General features: G+C 63.4%; 1 long non-coding RNA gene across 4 annotated transcripts; it reads left to right on the top strand.

Moving 5' to 3' along the window:
- Positions 1-1,903: 1,903 nt before the first annotated feature.
- LOC137208934 (uncharacterized) lies at positions 1,904-20,767 on the top strand. 4 transcript variants are annotated; one of them, XR_010935856.1, is made up of 6 exons: positions 1,904-4,056; positions 7,497-7,882; positions 8,078-8,857; positions 9,240-9,621; positions 10,505-11,239; positions 12,112-20,767. It is a non-coding gene; the product is annotated as an uncharacterized lncRNA (long non-coding RNA). The 4 variants fall into 4 exon arrangements; XR_010935849.1 differs by lacking the exon at positions 12,112-20,767 and having other exon boundaries at positions 1,904-3,429; positions 3,600-4,056; positions 10,505-11,602; XR_010935847.1 differs by lacking the exon at positions 12,112-20,767 and having other exon boundaries at positions 8,042-8,857; positions 10,505-11,601.
- Positions 20,768-21,175: the final 408 nt, after the last annotated feature.

The raw sequence follows: 21,175 nt of genomic DNA, 5'->3' as shown, positions 1-21,175 counted from the left end.
AGTGACTTAGTGGGGCAGTTTCCTTTCCGGTGATGAGAATGTTCTGGAACTAGGGAGGCTGGTGGCTACACACACTGTGAGTGTGCTAAGTGCTACCGAAGTGTACAAGGTAAGACGGTTAAGGTGATGTGAATTTCAGTTCACTTTTTTTAAAGAAGGAAAAGTACATCAGTGAGACTGTTCCGGAGCATTCCACGCTGGCCGTGGACACCAGCCCCGTCAGCTGCAGTCCCGGGGCCCTTTGTGGTAGGTCGGGACCAGGCCCCTGCAGCCTAGCCATGGGCCTGGGGACAGGGCGCACGGTGGGGGTCTGGAGTGAGGCCTGGCGGGGCGTTCCTCAGAGGCACAGGGAGTTCAGCCGTGTGTCTGGAGGGCTCGCTGGGGGCGGGCAGCGTGGAACTGGGGCTCGGAGGGCGTTAGGACAAGAACACGGCACGGTCGAGGGGGGCCGGGCTGCGGGGCGGCCCGCTGACGAGGCGCTGTTCGCAGAGACCCGAGGATCCAGGAGGACGAGAAGGACAGGATGGAAGAGGGTGCCACAGCCCACGGGGCAGCCAGCGGGCTGTGCTGGGCCCCTCGGAGGGCACTGGGAGCCGTGGAAGGTCCCAGACAGGGGCGCAGTGGTTGGGCTCTGCCTCTGGAAGGGCGCTGTGGCCGCCCGGCCGGGGGAGCATGAGGCCAGTGGAGGGACTTGGGCCGTCGTCCAGAGCGGGGCGTGCAGGTGGCTGGCCTTGGGCCCCGTGGGGGCAGGTGCGGGCGGAGGTGGCTGGCTGGGGGACAGCTCGGGGGGGCGGGGCCCGAGCCACGAGGAGCCTCTGAAAACCCGCCTCTGGGTTTGGGAACGAGGGGGCTTTGGAGACCCCGCCGAGCCGCATTCAGAGGTGAGCGCGGGCTGGAGACCCTCACCCTGAGCGTCAGGGCCCCAGGGCTGCCGGGACAGGCCGCCGCGAGCCTGGCGGCGTAAGACGGCACAGACTGGCTGTCCTACAGCCGTGAAGGCGGGAGCCGTAGCGGGCCTCCCTGGGCTGGAGCCGAGGCACGGGCAGGGCTGCCTCCCGGGGGCTCCGGGGAGAACCCCTTCCTGGCCTCTAACAGCTGGAAGCGGCCGCACGCCTCGGCTCCGGGCCCCTCCTCCACCTTCCCGGCCAGCGGCCAGCAGTCCTGTTCTCTCTAGGGCTCTGCCTCCCGCTGTCACATCTCTACTCTGACCCCCCTGCCGTCCCCCACAAGGACCCCGTGACGACACCGGCCTCCCCATGACCCTGGATCCCCCTACCTCAGGGTCTTTGCCGTGTAAGGTTCCCCATTCGAGGGTTCTGGGAGTACGGTGTGGACGCGAGAGCCAGGGCGGGGTCCCGGGTGGGATTCAGTCTGCTGGGCCCTGGCAGGATGGGGGGAAACTCCTGCTGGCCGCCGCCTCCCCTTCCTCTGTAGGAGGCAGGGACGAGGTCATCTACCAAGAGTGGGGCGGGTGGAGAGGGTGGCTGCATGTGGACCCCATGGGGTCGGGGGCCTGGAGTCCCGGTCGCCTGGTGAGTGGGGCTTCCTACTGGCTCAAGGCTGGAGGAGGCCCTCGGACGGCGCCAGCAGCCTGGGCAAGTGGACAGGTGGACATCGGCTTCCTCCAGGGCTCAGCCTTTGCCCAGAGGGGGTGACGGGGAGCCCGTGGGTCCAGAGAGGTGAGGATACTGGTCAGGGAGTTCCTGATGTGACAGACCCCAGGGATGGAGGGTGGTGAGGACCGGAGGGGCTGGCGGGCAGCGGGAAGCGGGGGAGTCGGGCTGGGCGTCCAAAACAGGCACAGAACGCAAGCCTGGACGCAGGCTGAGCCACGGAGCAGTCGGGGAGGGTCAAGGTCAGGGGCGTGGGCGTGGGAGCCTGCTGGCTGGCGGCAGAAGTGGGTGCAGAGGAAGCCTGAGGACGGGGCCCGAGTGAGGGGTTGGGCGGGGCTCCAGGGGTGACACTGGTGAGCTACAGGGGTGTAGCAGACACCAGGTCCAGAGGAATAGTGATGCCCCAAAAGCAGGGAGTAGGCAGAGGAGGAGAGGGCCTGGGGCAGCTGGCAGGGGGCTGGATTCACGCCACCTGGTTACTGATGACGAGCTGCCCCCAAGTGTTGTGTTTGCAGGGGCGGCACCCTACCCTCTGCATCTCTGCAGCCAGGAGCAAAGGGCATCCAGGCTGGGCACCAGTGGGTCTGGCATGCTAAGCAAAGGGCTGAGGGCCCAGGCGCAGTAAGGCTACCTTCTGGGGCTAGAGGTCTCACCTTTTGAGGTCCTCAGGGGGGTGCCAGGGGCAGCAACAGAAAGCAGGGGCCATGCAACCCCCGATTTTTCTGGGCACCTGGGGCAGCCTTTTCTTGTTTCTTTATGGCCGCGCCACACCGCTCGCAGCATTTAGTTCCCCGACCAGGGACTGAAGCCGGGCCACGGCGGAGAGAGCACCGAGTCCCAAGCGCTGGACCACCAGGGAAGTCCCAAGAAGGCTTTTCCTTTCACCTGAGTTAGGGAGCTTTAGTGGTGGTTAAGTGTTTCTTGTTTGTGCTGGAGTTTTAGTTTCATTTGGTTTGAGTGTTTTGCTCTTTTTCAAAGTGATGCACGTACACAGCAAAAGGAAAAAGAGGAACGTTCAATGTTAGTGCAAGACTCACACACAAAACCACCAGCCCCCAGCCCAGCCCTCTCCACAGTCCGACCCCCCCAGAGGCGGCCACTGTCAAGCCTTCAGGCTGATCCTTTTGATGTTTCTCCTCCAAGCGTCTCTGCTCACGCGGCCATTTCTTGATTTATTGGTTGTGGGCATTTTTCTCTGACTGCGTTGGTCAGGCCAGCTCAGCCACAGGCAGCCAGGAGAGCCACCAGAATAGCTCCAACAGCGTGGGGTCGGCAGTCTCCCACGAGAAGTCTGGAAGGAGGAGGCCCCAAAGCCTTCCATAGAGCACGTCCCCCTGGCACAGCAGGTCAGCCCCTACTCAACCTCATGATCTCAACATGGCTGCTGTGGCCCAAGCATCACCTACAGACGCAGTGGCATCAGTAAAGGGGAGGAGAGTCTCTTTGCAAATTAGGAGGAAACGCTTGCCCAGAAGCCCCCATTGTGAGGACCAGTGACCTTTCACCTCTAAGATCTGGGCCAGGTTGTGGGGGGCACAGTGCCTTCCCTGAGCACACGCCAGGGAGGGTGAATGCCCCCAACCCCAGGCTAGGACTGTGAAGAGGAGGTGAGGAGGGAGGGAGTGGACAGGGGAGAGGTGGCCACTGCCTCAGGCTCGCGGCCCTGGAGGGCTCCACACCCGCACGTCCCCTTCCTTCTCTCCCAGTGCGTCCCCTCAGGACCGCCAGCTGAGTCAGTGCCGGGTGTCACTGTCCCTGATGAGAGGGTGGACCCCGTAGCATCTGAAGTGCATTCTGGTTACCCTTCCTGCCACAGGTAATTCTGATTTCCTGATCTAACCCCTGCCTTCTCCTCCTTTCCTTCTGTGATGTTTAATTTTATGTATGGACTTGGCTGGGCCACGGGTGCTCAGGTACTTGGTGAGACTTTCTTCTGGGCGTCTCCGGTTGAGAGTAACATCTGAACGGGTGGTCTGACGCAAGCAGGTGCCCTCCCCTCGCGGGTGGGCCTCGTCCAGTCCCAGAGGCCTCAGCAGAGCAGAAGCGAGTGATGCAGAATCGGCTCTCCTGGCCCGACGGACTCCAGCTCGGACAGCGGCCTCCTGCCTTTGGACACAGACTCAGGCAGGACCTCGCACCTCCGGCTCCCCCGGGTCTCCAGCTGGCCCGCTGCCGACCTGGGGACTTGTCAGCTTCCGTGACAGTGCGTGAGCCAACTCCTCACAATAAACGGGTGCATGTATCTGGCCTGCTTTACACTTCTACACGTAACACACATCACATGTGCGTTCTGTCTCTCTGGAGAACCTGTCGCCCCCGCCAAGGTCAACGCCCCGCTTGTCCTGCAGCTGGTCTGTCTTGGTGGCAGCTCCCCGGGGCCCTCCTCCCTTCGCCCTGGGCTGGCGCTTCCTCCTCCAGGACCCAGGGGTCTCCTATCTCCCAGGTGAGTTCCAGCCCCAGGCCGCTGGCCCCATGCCTCCCCGTCCCTGGTTCCCTTCCTCATTTCGCTGGTGCATGTCCTTCTTGTCCTCGAAATGCCTCGTGAAAGCTGATCAGGGAGGATGTTCACGTGCGTGGAAATGTCACCAGCCCCTCTCCCTGATGGATGCCTGAGCAGATGGGTAATCCTGGTAGGAGTGTCATTTTCCCACGACGAAGCTTCCAGCGCCAGGCTGCCCGCTGGGCCGCCGTGCCTTTCTAGTCCCTGACCATTTGTGGGGACCTCCTTTCCCTCTGCAGCCATTTGGGTCCCCAGCTTCCGTAATACCCTGGGTCTCTCAGTCCCTGGCCGAGTAGGCAGTGACCGTTTCAGTCTGGAAACAGGTGCCTTTCCGTTTGGGAAATCTTCGTATTGTTTCTTTGATCGTTTTTTTCCTTCCATTTTCTCTCTTCTGACTGGAACTCCGGTTAGTTGGATGTTCGATTACGGGAACGATCCCAATTTTCTTAACTTTCCTCTTTATTTATGTCTCTTTGTCTTTACAGGAGAGTTTCTCAGTTTTATCTTTCAGTCCATCTGTCGTTTCCATATTTCTCCCGTTGTATTTTTTTTTTTTTTTTTTGCGGTACGCGGGCCTCTCACTGTTGTGGCCTCTCCCGTGGCGGAGCACAGGCTCCGGACGCGCAGGCTCAGCGGCCGTGGCTCACGGGCCCAGCCGCTCCGCGGCATGTGGGATCTTCCCGGACCGGGGCACGAACCCGTGTCCCCTGCATCGGCAGGCGGACTCTCAACTACTGCGCCACCAGGGACGCCCTCTCCCGTTGTATTTTTAACCTGATGGGAGCTGTTCTCTCTCCCCCTTCCGTGTCTTCTACCCGACTGTGGGTACAGTTGGGTTTTTCTGGCCCACGCTCACTCTCTCTGTTTCCTTTAATTCGGGAGCTGGGGGCACCCCGTCTGTGTCTGGGTGGGTGTGTTGTCAACTGGGGGGGCCGTGCTGCAAACTGTCGAACCAGCTCCCCGGTGGGGCCCCCAGGTTTCAGTGCTGGGGGGTCCTTTCTGTGGGCCTCTTGGTGTCTCTCTCCAAAGGGGAGCCCTGGGCCCCCGGCCTGGGCACAGAGCAGAGTGACCTGTGGACGCCCGGGGGGGGTGTGTCTTCAAGCTTCCTTCTCTACCCCGCCACCCTCCATAGACGGCTGCACCAGCATCAGCCTGTCTCATCGCTCTGGTTTGGCTTTTTTTTTTTTCGGCCTCACTGTGTGGCATGTGGGATCTTGGTTCCCCGACCAGGGATCGGACCCAGGCCCCCTGCATTGGAAGTGCAGAGTCTTAACCACTGGACCGCCAGGGAAGCCCACCAGTGCTGTGGTTTTGATGCCTGGTTCTACAGGCATTTTTTCAGAATTAACTTACTTATCGTTGACTTTTTTCCTTACAAATGTTAGAACAAGTGTGGCAAAACCAATGGCAGGAAGGTGAGTTGGGGTGGCATCGGGTCTGCAGTCACCTGGGAGGGACTCGGGGTCTGCGCGGCTCCCCGTGTGCCCAGACGGAGCAGCTCTCCTCGCTTCTCCAGATCGCCTACATCCAGACTTCCTCGCTGCCGGCTGGCCCACTCCTGCGTGGTTTCCCTCCTGCTGGGAACACTGCCCTGCTCTCTGTCGGGATCCTGCTGGCCTACCGCCATGGGAAGGAGCGCCACTGATTCACAGGCGCTGGAACGCGCAATGTGTGCGTGCAGAAGAGAGAAATGTCCTTGTTTAAAGCACAGTTTAAAGAATAAGAGCCAGGCCACGGAGTACAGCACATTCCTGGTGGCCTGGAAGCTGCAGGGGGAGGACCCTGCCCCCAGCAAAGTAACTTCCTCCAGACGAGGTGGACTGTCCACTGCCTCTTCTGAACCTGTCAGCATTCGGTGTGTGTCCCCCGAGCTATAGTCTCTTCTGTTTTGACCAAGCTCACCTGGAGGCACCGGGAGAAGAGAAGCCGAGCAGAGCCACGGGGTCCAGGTCTGGCCTCAGCCTCCCTGAGGGTTTTTAGGAACTGTTCTGGGGCCATCAGTGGGCAGGGACACTGATGACCTAGGGATATCCAGGCCCCCCACAGGCGGGGCATCTGGCTGGGGCTTGGGCTGTCCTGTATTTCTGCTTCTGAACCCACCAGGGCCATCTCCCAGTCCTCTGGCACAGGTCAGATGGGCCAAAGGAGACACTCCTGGGGAAGCCCCACCCTCAGATAGCCCCGCCGTGCCATCTCTTGCATCACACTGTCTGACCTGGGTGGCTGACGGTCCCAGGGGCACGGCTGTCCTACAGACATCTCCCTTCAGAACCCCCTGTGCACTCACCTCCCCCCGCTCCTGAGTTAGATGCTGGAGGTCCGTTCGCCTGGTCTAGTTCTTGGTTTACTCTCGCTTTGATGGAGCACATCCTTCAGTAGCTGCTTGAGACACAGCGCATGCGTGGAAGATACATTTTTAACACCTTGCATGTCTGAGAAGTTTTTATGAAACCCTCACACTTGAATGATAGCTCGGGCAGGTATAGAATTCTAGGTTGGAAATCACTTTCCTCCAGCACTTCATAGGTACTGATTCCTTGTCCACTTACCTCCAGGGTGGCTGCTTTCACTTCTCAAGCCATTCTGAGGCCTCTTTGGGGACCTAATAATATATGTTAATTTGGAGAATGTCCCATTTGTACTAGAAAAGAGTGTGCCTCAGGCTTCCCTGGTGGCGCAGTGGTTGGGAGTCCGCCTGCCGATGCAGGGGACATGGGTTCGTGCCCCGGTCCGGGAAGATCCCACATGCCACAGGGCGGCTGGGCCCGTGAGCCATGGCCGCTGAGCCTGCGCGTCCGGAGCCTGTGCTCCGCAACGGGAGAGGCCAGAGCAGTGAGAGGCCCGCGTACCGCAAAAAAAAAAAAAAAGAGTGTGCCTCTTTCTATTTCTTGTGTTATCCACACAGTCCACAACTTTGCTTGTGATGCTTGAGCTGTCAGTGTCTGAGAGGCGAGTTGGAGGGTTTCCATCTCCAACCACCGCTGTTGGGTCAGTTGTCACCTATTGTTTTCTGTCTTCTGAGGCTATGGGTTTTTTTTGTTTTTTGAGTTTAAAAATATATTTATTTTATTTAATTTGTTTGGTTGCACCGGATCTTAGTTGTGGCAGGCGGGTTCCTTAGTTGCGACTCACCAGATCCTTACTTGCGGCAGATGGGCTCCTTAGTTGTGGCATGTGGGATCTAGTTCCCTGACCAGGGATCGAACCCGGGCCCCCTGCGTTGGGAGCACAGAATCTTAACCACTGCACCACCAGGGAAGTCTCTGAGGTTATGTTTTTAGTTGCATACATGTTGTATGTTTTTGATCTGCTGTTTATCTCACAAATATTGGATCCTGCTGTCTCCTAATTTAAAATGGTTAAAACGATCAATTTTATGTTAGGTATAATAACCACCACAAAAAAAAAAAAAGCACCACAAAAAAACAAGTAGAGAGCCTCGTTCCTCTTGACTGAAGAACCACTGATGAGCGACCACCTCCACAAGGACCACACTCCAGTCCTGGTCCACAGAAGATATATGGTCGGGGCAAACTCAAGACAGCCGGGAGGGAGAACCTGAGGATGAAGAGGCTCAAGACGCGTGCCAGCGGTCGCAACGCGTGGGCCTTGTGTGCATCTCCATCAGGCCAACTGTACAAATGCCGTTCCTAGCAGCGTCCAGGAGCCTGGAACCTGAGAGGTTCTCTGTGCTGACGGCATTATAGCTACATTGTGGGAATACAGCTGAAGTGTGAAGTGACGCCTGGGATCTACTCAGAACAGCCAGGTTGGAGGAGGCGTGAGAGGGACGGGGGTGGGGGGGCCTAGGTGACCCGGGGACGTGCAGGACGGGCGGGAGGGGGCAGTGTGGAAACACATCACAGGACCTCCCCACCGAGTCCTCAGCTTTTTTTTTCCGCCACCCCGCACGGCACGCGGGATCTAGTTCCCTGACCAGGGATTGACCCCTCGCCCCCTGCAGTGGACGCGCGGAGGCTTAACCACTGGAGCCCTGAGTCCTCATCTTCAATGAAGGCAAATCCTCAGACTCTGTGTCTCAGAAGAGTCCCCGCCTCTTTTCTCCTTCTGGGAATCGCGAACCTGCTGCTGTTTCCCCATCCTTCTCCATCCATCGCTGTGTCGTCAGGGTGGCCCTTCATCCCTCCCGAGTCCGTGCCTCTTCTCGGTTCTCTCTGAGCCCTGGCTCCTGCCTCCGGCTTCCTGAGCCCCTGCCCTTTGGGCTTCTCTGTGAAGCCCCGTCCGGTCAGTCATTCCGCCCAGAACAGCCGGACCCGTGGCTTCTTTCTCCACCTCGGCCTGGACGCCCGGGCTCCACCACAGAGCTTGCGGAGCTGGGAGAGGTGCTCAGGACCAAGGGGTGGGGCCCTCTCCCTACCCTGTCCGCAGGGCCCACGAGGGCCTCGACCAGCAGCCCAGCCCCTCCTGCTTGCCTCCACCCATCCTAAGCCCCCAAAGCCCCCGCGCCCTCCGGCCTCAGCCCCTGCTCATCCCCCTACCTGTGCCGGCGCTAATCTGGGGCTCAGTGCTGGGGGCAGCCCTACACCTGCACCCCAGGTGCCCAGACTCCTCACTGGGGTCCCCCAGGATGCGGGGAGGGGGTGCCTGCTGTCCACGACCCTTACTGACGCCGCCCAGGGTGCCCGTGGCGGCCCCTCGGTCACCGGCCATTCCCCGCGTACAGCTGAGCCGACATGCAGGCGACACCACTGCTCCTTCACTACACCGTGGCCCACGCACCCAGGTGGGACTCGATGTGGCCCCGGGGAGGGGGTGTGGTCATGTGAGGGCTGCCTGCCCCGCCCGCCCCCCGCTTCCCCCTGGGGCACGGCATAGTCTGGACTCTCAGACCCCCAGCCGTGGCAAGGTCTCCCCGGGACAGAGTGGCCCGTGCAGGCCAGAGACGAGCTGAGCTGGGGCCGTGGGACAGCACGGGCCCACTGGCCAGAGTCCCCTGGCCGGTCTCAGAGGTTGCCGGTGGTGCCGGGCGCGGCTGGGGGGCCCTTCTGGGGAGGCAGGGGGAGTTGGGGCAGGGCCTGGGCCGGACCCCGAGGCCAACAGGCAGGTGGAGAGCGCAGCGGCGGCGTGCGGGACCCCAGCTCTGACCTCGCTCTGGCCCCGCACAGGGCCTGCTCCTGGACGTGCACCGTCCTGTGGACGTGCCGGCGTCGCCCTGCACCGGTGGCTGGACCGAGGCCCCACATTCCCAACCTCTAGGCGCCCCGGGGTCTCGAAGGGAAACAGCTCCGCCAGGAGCCCCGGGAACGCACAAGCCCCACTGCAGCTGAGCCCGCCCGGAAAGCACGAGCCCGGGAACAATGCCCTTCGTGTGACAGACTTTCCCCTCTGTGGGAGAAAATAGAGTTTAACAGAATGGCGACTTCCTGCATTTGTGCCTTCGCCTGAGGGGTGATTCACACAAGACCTCCCACAAAGAGGAGCTTCTAGCCAAGTCAGCCAGGGCTAGGTGCCCCAAGGGCCCTGCACCCCTTGGGGCCCCGGGGCCAGGTGAGGGGTCCACCCGCCGTCCTCCAAGCCCCTGCCTTCCCGAGCTTCAGCTCCAGCCCCAGCAGCTTGGATATGTTCAGAGGCCCCGGAGCTGTTCAGGCGGCAGCAGGGCTGGGAGAGGGCGTGGGGGGCTTCCTGGAGGAGGGGACCTCAGACAGAGTGCTAACAGCTAAGCAGGAGCCAGTCAGGAGGGCCATGAAGAGAGCTGCTCAGGGGAAGAGGGTCCAGGGGCAGAGCAGACGGGGTGCCACGGTGAGGGCAGGCCATGGTACTGGGTGGAGGGGAGCGGGTTCCAGGGAGGGGTAGCGGCAGCAGTGCCTGGGCTCCTTCCATATTCTGGGTGAAGAGGGTGGGGTGGCCTGGGGGGCATTCCTGGATATGAGGAAGCTCAGTGGTTAATGACCGACGAGGGACACCAGGGAGTGAGGCTGAACGTGCCAGGAGCCCACCCGCAGGTCCTGGGTGACGCGCAGCCCTGGGTGGCCCGGGTGGTCAGACCCAGAGCTCAGGGAATGTCTGGCCTGCTTGGAGGGTGGGGACAGGATCCTGAGGGCACCCCTGGGGTCCTTCCCTTCTCGAGAAGAGGTTTGCGGGCAGGACCTCGGTGGAGGGGGTTTGACCCCGGCACCCCACTGTGGGGCACGGGGGAGGCGCAGAGCAGGGCACCGGCACCTGGGACAGAGCATTGGGCCCAGGCTCACACTGAGGAGTCCTCTGGGCCGGGTGATGAGGACGCTGTCCCCACCCACCTCTACACTTGAGGACAGGGCTGCCTGTTGGTCCCCCCCTTCCCCTTGCTTCCCAGCTCTGATGCGTCCTCCAGGGCACTCAGCCTGTCGGGCCCTCCCCTGACCTCCATGTTTCAACCTTTCTCTGTCCCCAGGGCACAAGGACTCATGTGACCCGCGAGCAGCCCGGCCCACGGCCCCGCCCTGTGGCCACTTGCCTCTTGGTCTCTCCTGGGGGAGGCCCTGGCCGACCACCCTCCTGCCTTCGCCTGAGGTTCCTGCCACTCCCACACCCAAACCCCACCACGGCCAGACCCCCTCCCTGGAGCTCTGGGGCCGCTCCGGTTCATACTTTCCTCCCCTTCAGGGCCCAAAACACAGAGATGGTGGGACCAACCGCCCTGCTTTGGGGACACACGGCCCTTCTATGCAGGCATCGATGACACCACTGTGGGCTGGGACGGTGTGGCTGAGATGAGGCTTCACTAGGACATCCCGCTGTGAGGCTGGTGGACGGTGGCCCGGCTGCTGCCCTCCAGATGCACGGGGCCTTGGCGCCAAGGCCTCGCTGCCCACGGCTGCCGCCTGCCCACGAGGGAGAGACGGAGCACGGCAGGGGTGCAGAGGCCCTTTCCTGCAGCCACACAGCAGCCTGAGGCCCCTCCTGCCGGGCCTCCTGCCTCTCCTGCTTTCCCCGGGGGCAGGCACCCTGCATGGGGTCTGGCCCCCCACTTGATTCTTCACAGGTGTTTCCCCCCAGGATCTCGTCCACATCAGCTCCCCACTTGGCCTCTCACATGGGATCAAGTTCAAGCCGCCGCCGCCTCTCCTGGACCTTGTGACCTCCAGCCAAGGAGCCTCCAGGGTGGCACAGCTCCCCGCTTTCCCTGGTGGGTGCTCAGGCCCTCTGTGAACGCTCGCTGCCCTTTGCACAGCACCTACGATGTCCTGGCACTGCGCTGGGTGTTCTCCATCTGACACCTCAAGTCTCTGCGCAAACCCCGGTGTTACAGCTGAGCTCAGAGGGGTTGAGGCTTGCCCGAGGCTGCAGAGGGGCTCGGCCAGCAGCCCAGCACCGCGGGGACACAGCCATGGTGGGCTTTGGGTGACAACTGTACCCTGGGCTCCTCTGGCCTCAGGCAACCAAGACCTCTGGGACCAACTCCTCATGTTAAATCCCGCCATTTGAAATACCCGCAGTGATTTTTTTCTGGTTGGGTTGGATTGAGTCCGGGAGGGTTTTGCAGGATGGGCCACAGGGGGGTTCAGAGGAAGGAACCGCAGCAGGTTCCAGGGCGCTGGGGAGAGGGGCGGGCTTGGGGGCTGGCCCAGAGAGCTCCGCACTGTGTGGTGGGAGAGCGGGCAGCAGTTGGGCCGCATGCGCCTTGGCTGGCATGGTGAGGACGGGACGCCGTGCCTCTGGGGCCAGCTCCGTCTCCCATCCCCTCCCAGACCCCGCTCTCAGCTGTGGGTGAGCATGTGACTGAGGCCCAGCCAGAGAGCTGCGCTGGGCTGACTGACGGGGCCTGGTGAACGGGCAACCTTGGGGCAGAGGGCACGACGGAAGTGGAGGCCTGGTGTGGCCCCAAGTGGACGGCCTGTCCTCGATGGGCAGGACTGCATGGCAGAGCCCAGGTGAAGGAGGGAGGGGCGGCGTGGCCCAGGTGGGGAGCGCGGGGGCCCTGCTTCCCTCACTCCCTTGCCGGGCCACAGTCCTGCTTCCCGGCTGGAGTCCCAGTGGGCTCCTCCTCTCGTTCTATAGGGGAGCAGTAGGAGCTGGGTTTCCACCCTCCGGAGCTTGAGTCCCGCCTGGTGCTGTGCTTAACCTCTTCAGGCCTGCAACCCCTGCCAGGGATCAGAGGAAGAGCCCAGACCTGGGAGGAGCACCCCTCTGCCAGAGGGTCTCTCTCCTCCTTCCCATGCCCCTCCCCCAGCTCTACAGGATCTGATCTCACGAGCCCAGCCCCCACCAAGTCTTCCCCAGGAGGGGACATTCTGGCTCATCCACCCACCCTGCAGACAGGCAGACTGAGACCCAGAGGAAAGGGCTGAGCTGAGCCCAGCTTCGTCCCCTGGTCCGGCTCGGAGGCCCCCGACAGCGAGCCTAGGGTGGCTCCGGGCAGGTGGCCGTCCCCTCTGACCCCGGGCTCGGACGGCCTCTGTGTCTGGGCCTCAGCTCAGAGCGTTTCCTGCCCGCCAGCCCCAGCCCAGCCCCTCAGGAAGTGGCCGCCTCCTGAACAAAGAGGCCGGCGGACAATGGCCATTGAATTGGGCCGGGGCGCTCGCGCACGGACAGGCCACCAGCTGCCCGCGCTGATAAGACGGCTCCGCAAGCTTGACCGGCTCCGGGATCCGCGGCAGGAGCTCAGGGCTGGCGCGGCCCCGCCCCGCGGACTGGGGGCCAATGGGGAGACGGCGCGCCCCACCGGCCGCTCGGGGACCAATCCGGGAACTCACCGGGGAGCGTCCCCGCCCCTCCAAGCGGCTCTGGCCCCGCCCCCTGCCCGGCCCGGCGCGCCCGCCCGGCTGGGCCCTGGGCGGGCCAACGAAACCAAGCTCTGGGAAGCGTCTTCCCCTCTAAAAGCGTCGGAAGTCGGCGCCTCGCTGCGCTTCCTTCGCCTACTTTGGGTGGAACAGTCCGGGAGGGCGGCCCGGCCGGCTTTCCCCGCACTCCCTGGCTCTCTGCGAGGGTCGCGGGCGGCTCGCTGTGCTCCGGGGGCAGCCTGGTCCGCACGCCTGCCTGAGGCACCCCTCCTCCGGAGGCACCAGGACACATGGTGCACATGGTGCAGCTCCGTGTGCGGAGGCCCGGCGCTGAGAGCCAGCTCCAAGACACGAGCGGGGGCCCCTGCCCAGGCCCGAGCCGTGGAGCTGAGGTCAGGAGTCAGTCCCGCGCTGGCTCTGGAGGGCCCAGGTGCACCAGGTCATCCCCCCCAGTCTGGGAGGCTCTGTGAAGAGGCAGGCACAGAACTGTAGTCAGGGAATGTGGCAGGGTGTGTGTACGTCTGGGAAGAGGGTCACAGCATCTTCCAGAAGAAGCCTGGCCACCTGCAGGGGAGGAGCGGGGCTGAGAGGGGCAAGGCCTAGAGGTTTGGGAGAACTGAGATAGGCTCTTTCCTCCCGGCAGGATGAGGCGGCCCACTTCTGAGCCTGGCAGGCCCCAGGCAGAGCAGGGATCTGGGGAGCTCGGGCCCACAGCAGCCTCCTGTTGTGTGTGTCCAGCCTGCAGCTCTGCCATTACTTCCTGGCATCACCAGCCTGCAAGCCCCGCCTTCAGCAAGCCCCTGCCCCGGTGGGAGCCTTCCCCAGGATAGGGGTGATACAGGGTGGGCAAAGCCAAGGCAGAGGGACACTCGCAGGCTGCAGGGCCCAGGAGCGGGCCCTGACCCAGCCATCGGAAGCCTTCTTGGGGGAGGTGACACTTGTGTTGCATTTGCCAGGACAGGACGGGATAGACCCACCAGGAGAGGGAGTGGCCCAGACACAGGCTGGAGACAAGGAGGAGCCAGGTGTTTGGAGAAGGGCAAGGGGTCCAGGAGCGCAGGTGGAACAGCCAGGGGGCCGGGGGGTGTGGCCAGGCCCCAGGCATCACCCTGACACAGCTGCCCCTTGGGCCTGTGGAGAAGGTGGCCATTGGGAGGAGAGTGCTTGCATGGTGTCTCTGTCAGCGTCCCAGAGGCTGGGCTGGGCCGGGAGTGATGGTGACGGTGGTGCTGCGTAGAGGGTGCAGGCTGCGGCCCTGGAGATGCAGGTCCAGGCTGGTGGCGGTGGTGGTGGGCACCATCTGGCTGACAGTGGTGGTCCTGCTGGTGGGCTGGCAGGTTGTGGCCACGGGCGTGGCAGCATGGCAGACTGCTGGGGCTGCGGTCACTGGGGGTGGTGCCATAGGGCAGCCCACGTGGCTCCAGGTGCCTCGGAGAGGCTGCCCAGACTTCCACTAAGTGGCCTGGGGTCATGCCCTCCAAGGAACCAGGTGTCTCCTGCCAACTCTTCCTGCCCCTCCCACGTGCTGTGAGTGCCCCATCTCCTGAGTAACCTAGGTAACCGTGACCCCTCAGTGGCCTGGGCAGATGGACACACCTGGCCTTCAGGTGGATGCAGCCCAACCCTCAAGCGGACACAACCTGACCCTCTGACCCACAGCCTGACTTAACAGCAACCTTGGCCCCAGCCGTGTCCTCGCCTTGACCACCTTCTCCACTTCACCCTTTGATCCAAAGCCTCGGAACTGCGGCTACCCTTCCTTCCAGCAGCCACGTGGCACTCCCCGCGCCCACCACGATGTCCCCCGCTACGGCCTCCGCAAGCACAGCCAGGTGGTCATGGGTCACATTTGCGTTGTTTTGTGAGACATCCGGGCCGAGCCACAGACACCTGGGTCTGCGTGAGCAGATACCTGCCTGGCCTCTGCCCAGCACCAGGCCCTGCTGCTCGGGCTGCAGGAAATGGGAGGCCTGGCGGCTTCTGACTCCCGCTCTTTATCAGCCCACGACGCTTCCTGCGGCCAGCGAGGCCTGGGCCCCGTGGCGCCGGGACACCAGGTCAGCAGTGACTCACCGAGAGCCCGGCCTGGGGACACCCTGGCCCACACCTCCTGCCTCCTGAGAACTCCCGCCCTCACCCTGGCCCACACCTGGCTGGCAGGGCCACCCTGAGCCCCCATTCCCTGGCCCTCCCACCATTCTCCACCCACCAGCATCTTCCCCATCTTTTAGCCCTCCCCTCCCTCCCCCATCCCCGACAAGCAGGGCTGAGGTGCCCCCACCTCTTTGTGCCCCCCCCCAGTCCCAAGTGCTCATAGCCAGTAGGGTGGGCAGCCGGGGCTGCAGGGCCCACCAGGGCTGAGCACAAGCTCCTTGCTTTGCCCACCTAGGCGGCCACAAGTTTGCTCCCTACCCACGGGCCCTGCTGTCCCCCAGCTCTGCAAGGAGCACCACACCGCACCTTCTGAGGACCCTGACCCCTCCCACCCTCAGCTCTCACTGCTTCTCCCCACACCCTGTCACCCAAGCCCAGGTTGGCAGCGCACCTACCTCCCCTGTGCCCCATCACGGCCTGACCAGTTCCTCCTCCTTCTGGTCTCAGTGTGGACCCCTCTTCCTCCAGGAAGCCTTCCTGGTCTAATCCCTACAATCCTCCCACCCTGGGGCCTCCCAAGGGATGTCTCCAGTCCATGGAACTCGTCTCTGAGCTTTATTGGACCCTCAGCGGGAACCCAGAGTCTGCTGCTCACTGGCAGAACCCACCTCCCACCCTCGCCCCAGTGCACCCCTCGCCCAGCACGCCCGGCGACACTGCGTGGGTCAGGACGGTAACTGAAGTTGGGGACACAGGGCAGAGGGGGCCCTGGGAAGCTCATCTTGGTCTGAACTCGCAGGGCGCCCCGCCCCAGGTCCGGGGCAGATGTAAATGGCAAAGGAAACAGCCATCTGCGTGGGCCCCTTCCCAAAGAAATGCCGACCCCTCCCTGGAGCAGGGCTCCTTGTGGGACTGACCCGCACATGCACGAGCACGTGTGCACAAGCACGCACAGAACCTGCAAAATGGTCCTCATCGTGCACACGCAGCCAGCCCACTCAGGCCCACCCGGGAGTCCTGTAGCACCGCCTGCTGGCTAACCAAGCAGCACCCCCTTCTACTTGCCGAGCCTGCGGGGCTAGGAAGTGGGTGCTTCGCACGGCATGTGCCCACGTGTGCGTGTGCACTCCTCTGCACCCCGTGGCCTGGGCCCTGTGACCACCATGCCACCTCTCCTACATTCACATTCCCAGGCTGGGGTCAGTGATGGTCGTTTGGAAAATCTCTCTCTGAACAGCAGCAGTCCTGCCCAGGGCTAGGCCGGGGGCGCACCAACGGGGGCGGGGGATTGAATGCCATCCACAGGCTGGTGTGCTCCGGATCTCCACCCCTTGTGTGGCCTTTCCGTCACTTCAGGCTCTTCCATCGGCTGCCCTGCACACCCAGCAGGCCCCTGAACCCACGGCCCCCATCCCCCAGTGACAGCCACAGGGGCCTCCTGCGCAGACCCTGCCTGGCTCCCCTCCCTCTGGCGGACCTCGAACCTCTGCCCCGCCCTCCGCTGCACACCGACTGCTCACCCTCTATGCCCTGCCTGCTGCATTTCCCCACAGCATGGAGGCTGTTCCCTCCCTGCCGTGTCCCCGGTCCCACGACCAGCCTCAGAGCCTCAGAGCTTTGCCATGAGGCTTTGCCAAGGCCTGCTGAGGCCCTGAATGGGAAATACGTACTTTCCAGAGCCCTGCGTGTAGTTGGATGGAGTGTCCTGGTAAGGGGCTTTGGTGCAGAGGGAAACCCAGAGGTGGTGAGACCTCAGGGAGGCCTGGGGGGTGGGATGGACACAGAGGCAGACGCTAACATCTCCATTTCCCATCACTTGCCGTGACGTGGCACGTGCAGCTGCTGATCCCAGGGGGCCCACCTCCCTCTGCAGTCAGGCCCTGGCCAGATGGCGTGGGTCCTGCCGGCTTGGCCCTCGCTGACCCAAGCCCTCCCGCCCGAGGGGCATCCCCCCAGCTGCCAGCTCAGTTCCACACTCCTGCTGAGGCTGGAGGCCAGGGCCACAGTGCCATCACCCTGTGAAGCGCCGGACAGTCGTCTTCCTAGGCCCCACCAAGGCGGGCACCTGGCAGACGATGTCCTTATTCACCTCTGGATGGCGGGAGCGATTACTCGCTCTGGTCAGCGTGAAGGCTCCTCATCGCCAAGGGGAGTGTAGTCCCCACGCTGTCTGGCAAAGCGGCATTTCCTCTCGTCAGCCAGGGCCTCCGGGCTCCAGTGAAGCCTGCGTGGCCTTAGCAGTTTGCTCCCTGTGAGGCGTGATGACCCTCGCTGCTCCACCACAGCCCCGTGGGGCCATCCCAGGATGTGCCCCCTTCACGGCCTCCCACTGGGATCCTCCCAGTGGATCAGGGTCAAGGTTGTGATGACGGCTGGGGTCAGGGTTGAGGTCAGGGTCAGGTCCTATCAATCTGGGGCCCCTGCCCTCACAGGGCCCAGCCGGGCCCATTGTGTGGCGACAATGGCTTCCTGAGCCAGGTTCCTCTCCCAGCAGGAAAGCCATCAGGCCTCCACTTTGCCACCGCCCACGGCCCCTTTGAAGGGCCTGGGCGGTCAGCGCCTGAGGCCTGCAGCCTCGGAGCCAGTTCCTCGGCCCCCACCCCTTGCCAGCCTGGCCGGGGCCCAGGCCTCCCCAGGGACCGGCCAACCCTGCAGGCACGTAGGCACAGGACAGCATAGGTGGGCACTGCCCAGGCAGGGAAGCTGCCGGCCGCACGCAGGCACAGCCCCAAACACGGCCGTCACTCAGGAGCTCCTACCCTCAGGAAGCATTGGCCCCTGTGTCCCCCAAGGGGCCAGGGTGTGTGTGCAGGGTGGCTGAGTGTCCTACTGACATGGCAGCTTGGGGCCTGGGAGGGTGTTGGCAGGACACCTGGGCTGGACCTGGTGGGTAGGTGCCCAGAACCCAAGGCCCCCTTGCAGGATAGGGGACAGGCAGAGGGCCTGCCCCAGCTAGGCCAGGCCTCCCTACCAAGCCCAGCTGGTCCTGGGGCGCCCCCTGCTGCCTGGGGTGTGGCTGCACAACTGGGGCCAGGGCTGTAGCGGGGGCACAGTCTGGGGCCCCCTCGGGTCACAGGCAGCTGGGGTGAGGGGTCCAGCTGGCCCCAGGCTCTAAGAGCTCGGGTGGTCCGCTGGGCACTGTGGCTGCAAGTGGAGGGGTGGCCAGAGCCTGGGCAGCGGGGGCCTGGGGTGACGCTTGGACCCAGCAGCGCTGCACTGGGATTTCGGTGGGCAGAGCAGTCCCGGGCCCAGCGGTGACAGAGAACAAAGGCCCTGAACTGAGCCCCGTGGCTTTGAGGGTAGCCTTTATTATTCAGGGAACAGGGTGTCCTCGGGGTGTGGGCGCCACGGTCTCTGTTGAACCCCAGTTGTGGCCTGGAAGCGGGAAGCCAGGTGGACTGGCCTGGGCAGCCGTGTGGCCGCGGCTATGGGGCTGGGGGGCAACCAGGCCCTGACTCAGCCAGTGCTGGATGGGGGCGAGGCCCCGGCTTCTCCCGACGTGGTCACAGCCGCGCTGGGGGACCCGCAAGCATAGATCCCTGCATACCCTGCCACTCTCTCGGCGGGTCCGTTGAATCTGTCCCACTGTGACCCCAGGAGCCGTGCTCTCAGCACGCCTACTGGACAATCCGTAGGGCGATCCCCAGCCTTGCAGGGGGCGACGGGACCGTCTACACCCCTCCCGGGGTCCCCATCGACGCAGGAGTGGGCACCTGGCCCAGAGTCGGCCAGTGACGAGAGGCCCCCACTCCCTGGCACACCCAAGCCCTCGCTCCGCCGGTTTTCCAGCCTACTGAGAAACGGAGGAGGGGCAGCGTGTAGAGGACAGCAGAGACTGGGGGGAGAGCAAGAGGTGCCCAGGGGGACGGGGCACCGGCCCTGGGATGGCGAGGGGCAGGGAGGTGTGGTCTGGAACTTCCCACGTGGCACCGAGCTGGTGGGAGCGGCGTTTATGGCGCTGCCGGTGGGAAGGGTGCAGTTGGGGGCTCAGGCTGGGCTCCTTGAGGCAGAGGTGTCAGCGGACCTTCGTTCTCTGGGGCCACCCAGCACCTGTCCCTCCCTGAGAGGCCTTCCCCCTGCCCACAGGTGGCCTTGGCAGCGGTGGGTGGCCCTCAGTCCCACTGCCTGCCTGCCTGCCTAGCCAATCCAGAAACCACTGCGGGGCCACACGGGGAGCAGCTGGGCAGAGGCAGGTGTGCGGGCCCAGGCCCAGGGCAAACACGGGCTGAGGTTGAGCAAGTTGGTGTGACCTTGAATTGACCGGTGGCAGCTGGGCAAAGGGTAGGAAAGGGCTGAGGCTGACCTCTTTGAATGACTGTATAGATGCCATCCACTGCGGACAGTTCTCGGGAGGTGGATGCAGAGAGGGGCGCTTCCATCATTCCAGCCCTCCTTCTGCCTGACCCCTGACCCCCACCCCCGGGTTCCCACTGCCGGCTCAGGGCGCCTGGGACCAAGGTGCTAAGGCTCCAGCTAGGGCAGCACAGAGCAGGCTGGCTCAGGATGTGGCCCCCTCCCACCTGCGGGCCCTGGCGGGGGTGGGGGAGGGCCCTCAGGCCTGCCCCCCAATTCTTGGAGGAGCCTGAGGCAGTGAGTGGCACGTCACTGGGGCCCACCCAACCCTGCCAGGAAGGTTACCCGTGGTCCCAGATCTGTGGCTCAGAGACGGGCAGGAATGGGCATGGTGTGGGCTGGGTGACCAGCAGATGCCACGTCCTCTCTGGGGAGGGGGCAGCCCTGTCACACGTGCCCTGCAGCGAGAGGCACCACCAGGCCCATGGGCATCTGAGCTCGGCCACCACTGGGGTGCGGATCTGGGTCCTGTCAGAGGCCAGCACCCAGCACCCTGAAGGGTGGTCCAGAGGCACGAATGGATAAGTGTGCACAGATGCATGAGTACGTGGAGGGGCGCAGACGTGTATGAGTTGTATACGTGTGTCTGTGCGCACAGGTGCGCACCTGCAAGTGTGGAGGCCGTGTGCTGTGTCCCCTCCAGGCTGGCCCTGGCCCTGGCCCTCCCCCACAGGCCTCTGGGGAGGGGACACGCTGGCGAAGGTGCGTATGAGTTCGGGGAGAGCAGGAAACCCGGGAAAGAGGAATGGGTAGGACCCTCGCACTTGGAGGAGCCAGTGCAGCATGTTGGAGGCAGGCAGAGAGGTTTGGAGGCCTTGGACCTCACCCTGGATAATGGGGGGGGGGGCGCAGGGGTGCACACAGGTATGTGTGCAAACGCCTGTCCCTGGTCAGCCACAGCGTGGTACGTGGCCCCACCCAGCACGTGACAGGGATGGGCAGGCCTGGGCCCCAGGCAGCTGGGCCTGGATGCGGGGAGCAGGCCGCCTTCTCCCAGCTGCTCCCCAGCACCGTGCCGAGGCCGGCGGCCAGCCGCGTGCCCTCCTCAGGAGCCAGCCTGCGCTCCCCAGCCAGGCCCCACGGAGGACCCTGCTGACGTCAAGAGTGGGTACAGGGACTTCCCTGGTGGTCCAGTGGTGAAGAATCTGCCTTCCAATGTAGGGGACGTGGGTATGATCCCTGGTCAGGGAACTAAGATCCCACATGCCGCAGGGCAACTAAGCCCACGTGCCACAACTACTGAGCTCGCACGCCTCAACTAGAGAGACTGTGTGCCGCAAACTACAGAGCCCACGTGCCCTGGAGCCTGCGCATCACAACTAGAGAAAGGAAACCTGCTGCCAAAACTAGAGAGAAGCTCAGCGCTGCAACAAAGAGCTTGCACACCGCCAACGGAAGATCCCACATGCCTCAACAAAAGATCCACGTGCCACAACTAAGACCCGATGTGGCCAAAAATAAATTAAATAAATAAATTTTAAAAATAAAATCTTAAAAAAAAAAAAAAGAGTGGGTCCAGCCGGGCCCCGCGCCCTGGGCCCACTTCCACAGGGAGGCGGTGGCTGTCAGGGCAGGGAGGCCACCTCCCAGCTGGGTGACCGTGGGTGGTGTCAAAGCTCATGCTTCTCTCTGGCCTCACCTGAGAGACGGGGATGGGACTGGGGCCCACCCATCGGGAGCCACTGGGAGTCCCGGAGTCAGCACCAGCGGCCATGCGCATTCGGACCGTGGCCAGCCATCTGTCTCCAGCTCCCAGGGAAGGCCCCGAGCCCCAGGGGAAGCAAGGCCCTCCCATATGGCACCGCGGCGGGGCCTCAGGCAGCAGTGGGGAAGGAGGGGCCTGGAGAGAAACTGGAGGCCTCAAAATGGCCCCTGCCAGATGCCCCCCCGTGGGA

This window comes from Pseudorca crassidens, chromosome 1 (genome assembly GCF_039906515.1).
Source record: "Pseudorca crassidens isolate mPseCra1 chromosome 1, mPseCra1.hap1, whole genome shotgun sequence".
Lineage (NCBI taxonomy): Eukaryota > Metazoa > Chordata > Mammalia > Artiodactyla > Delphinidae > Pseudorca > Pseudorca crassidens.
Note: the sequence above shows the minus strand (reverse complement) of the source record. Positions and strands in the feature narration are given on the sequence as shown.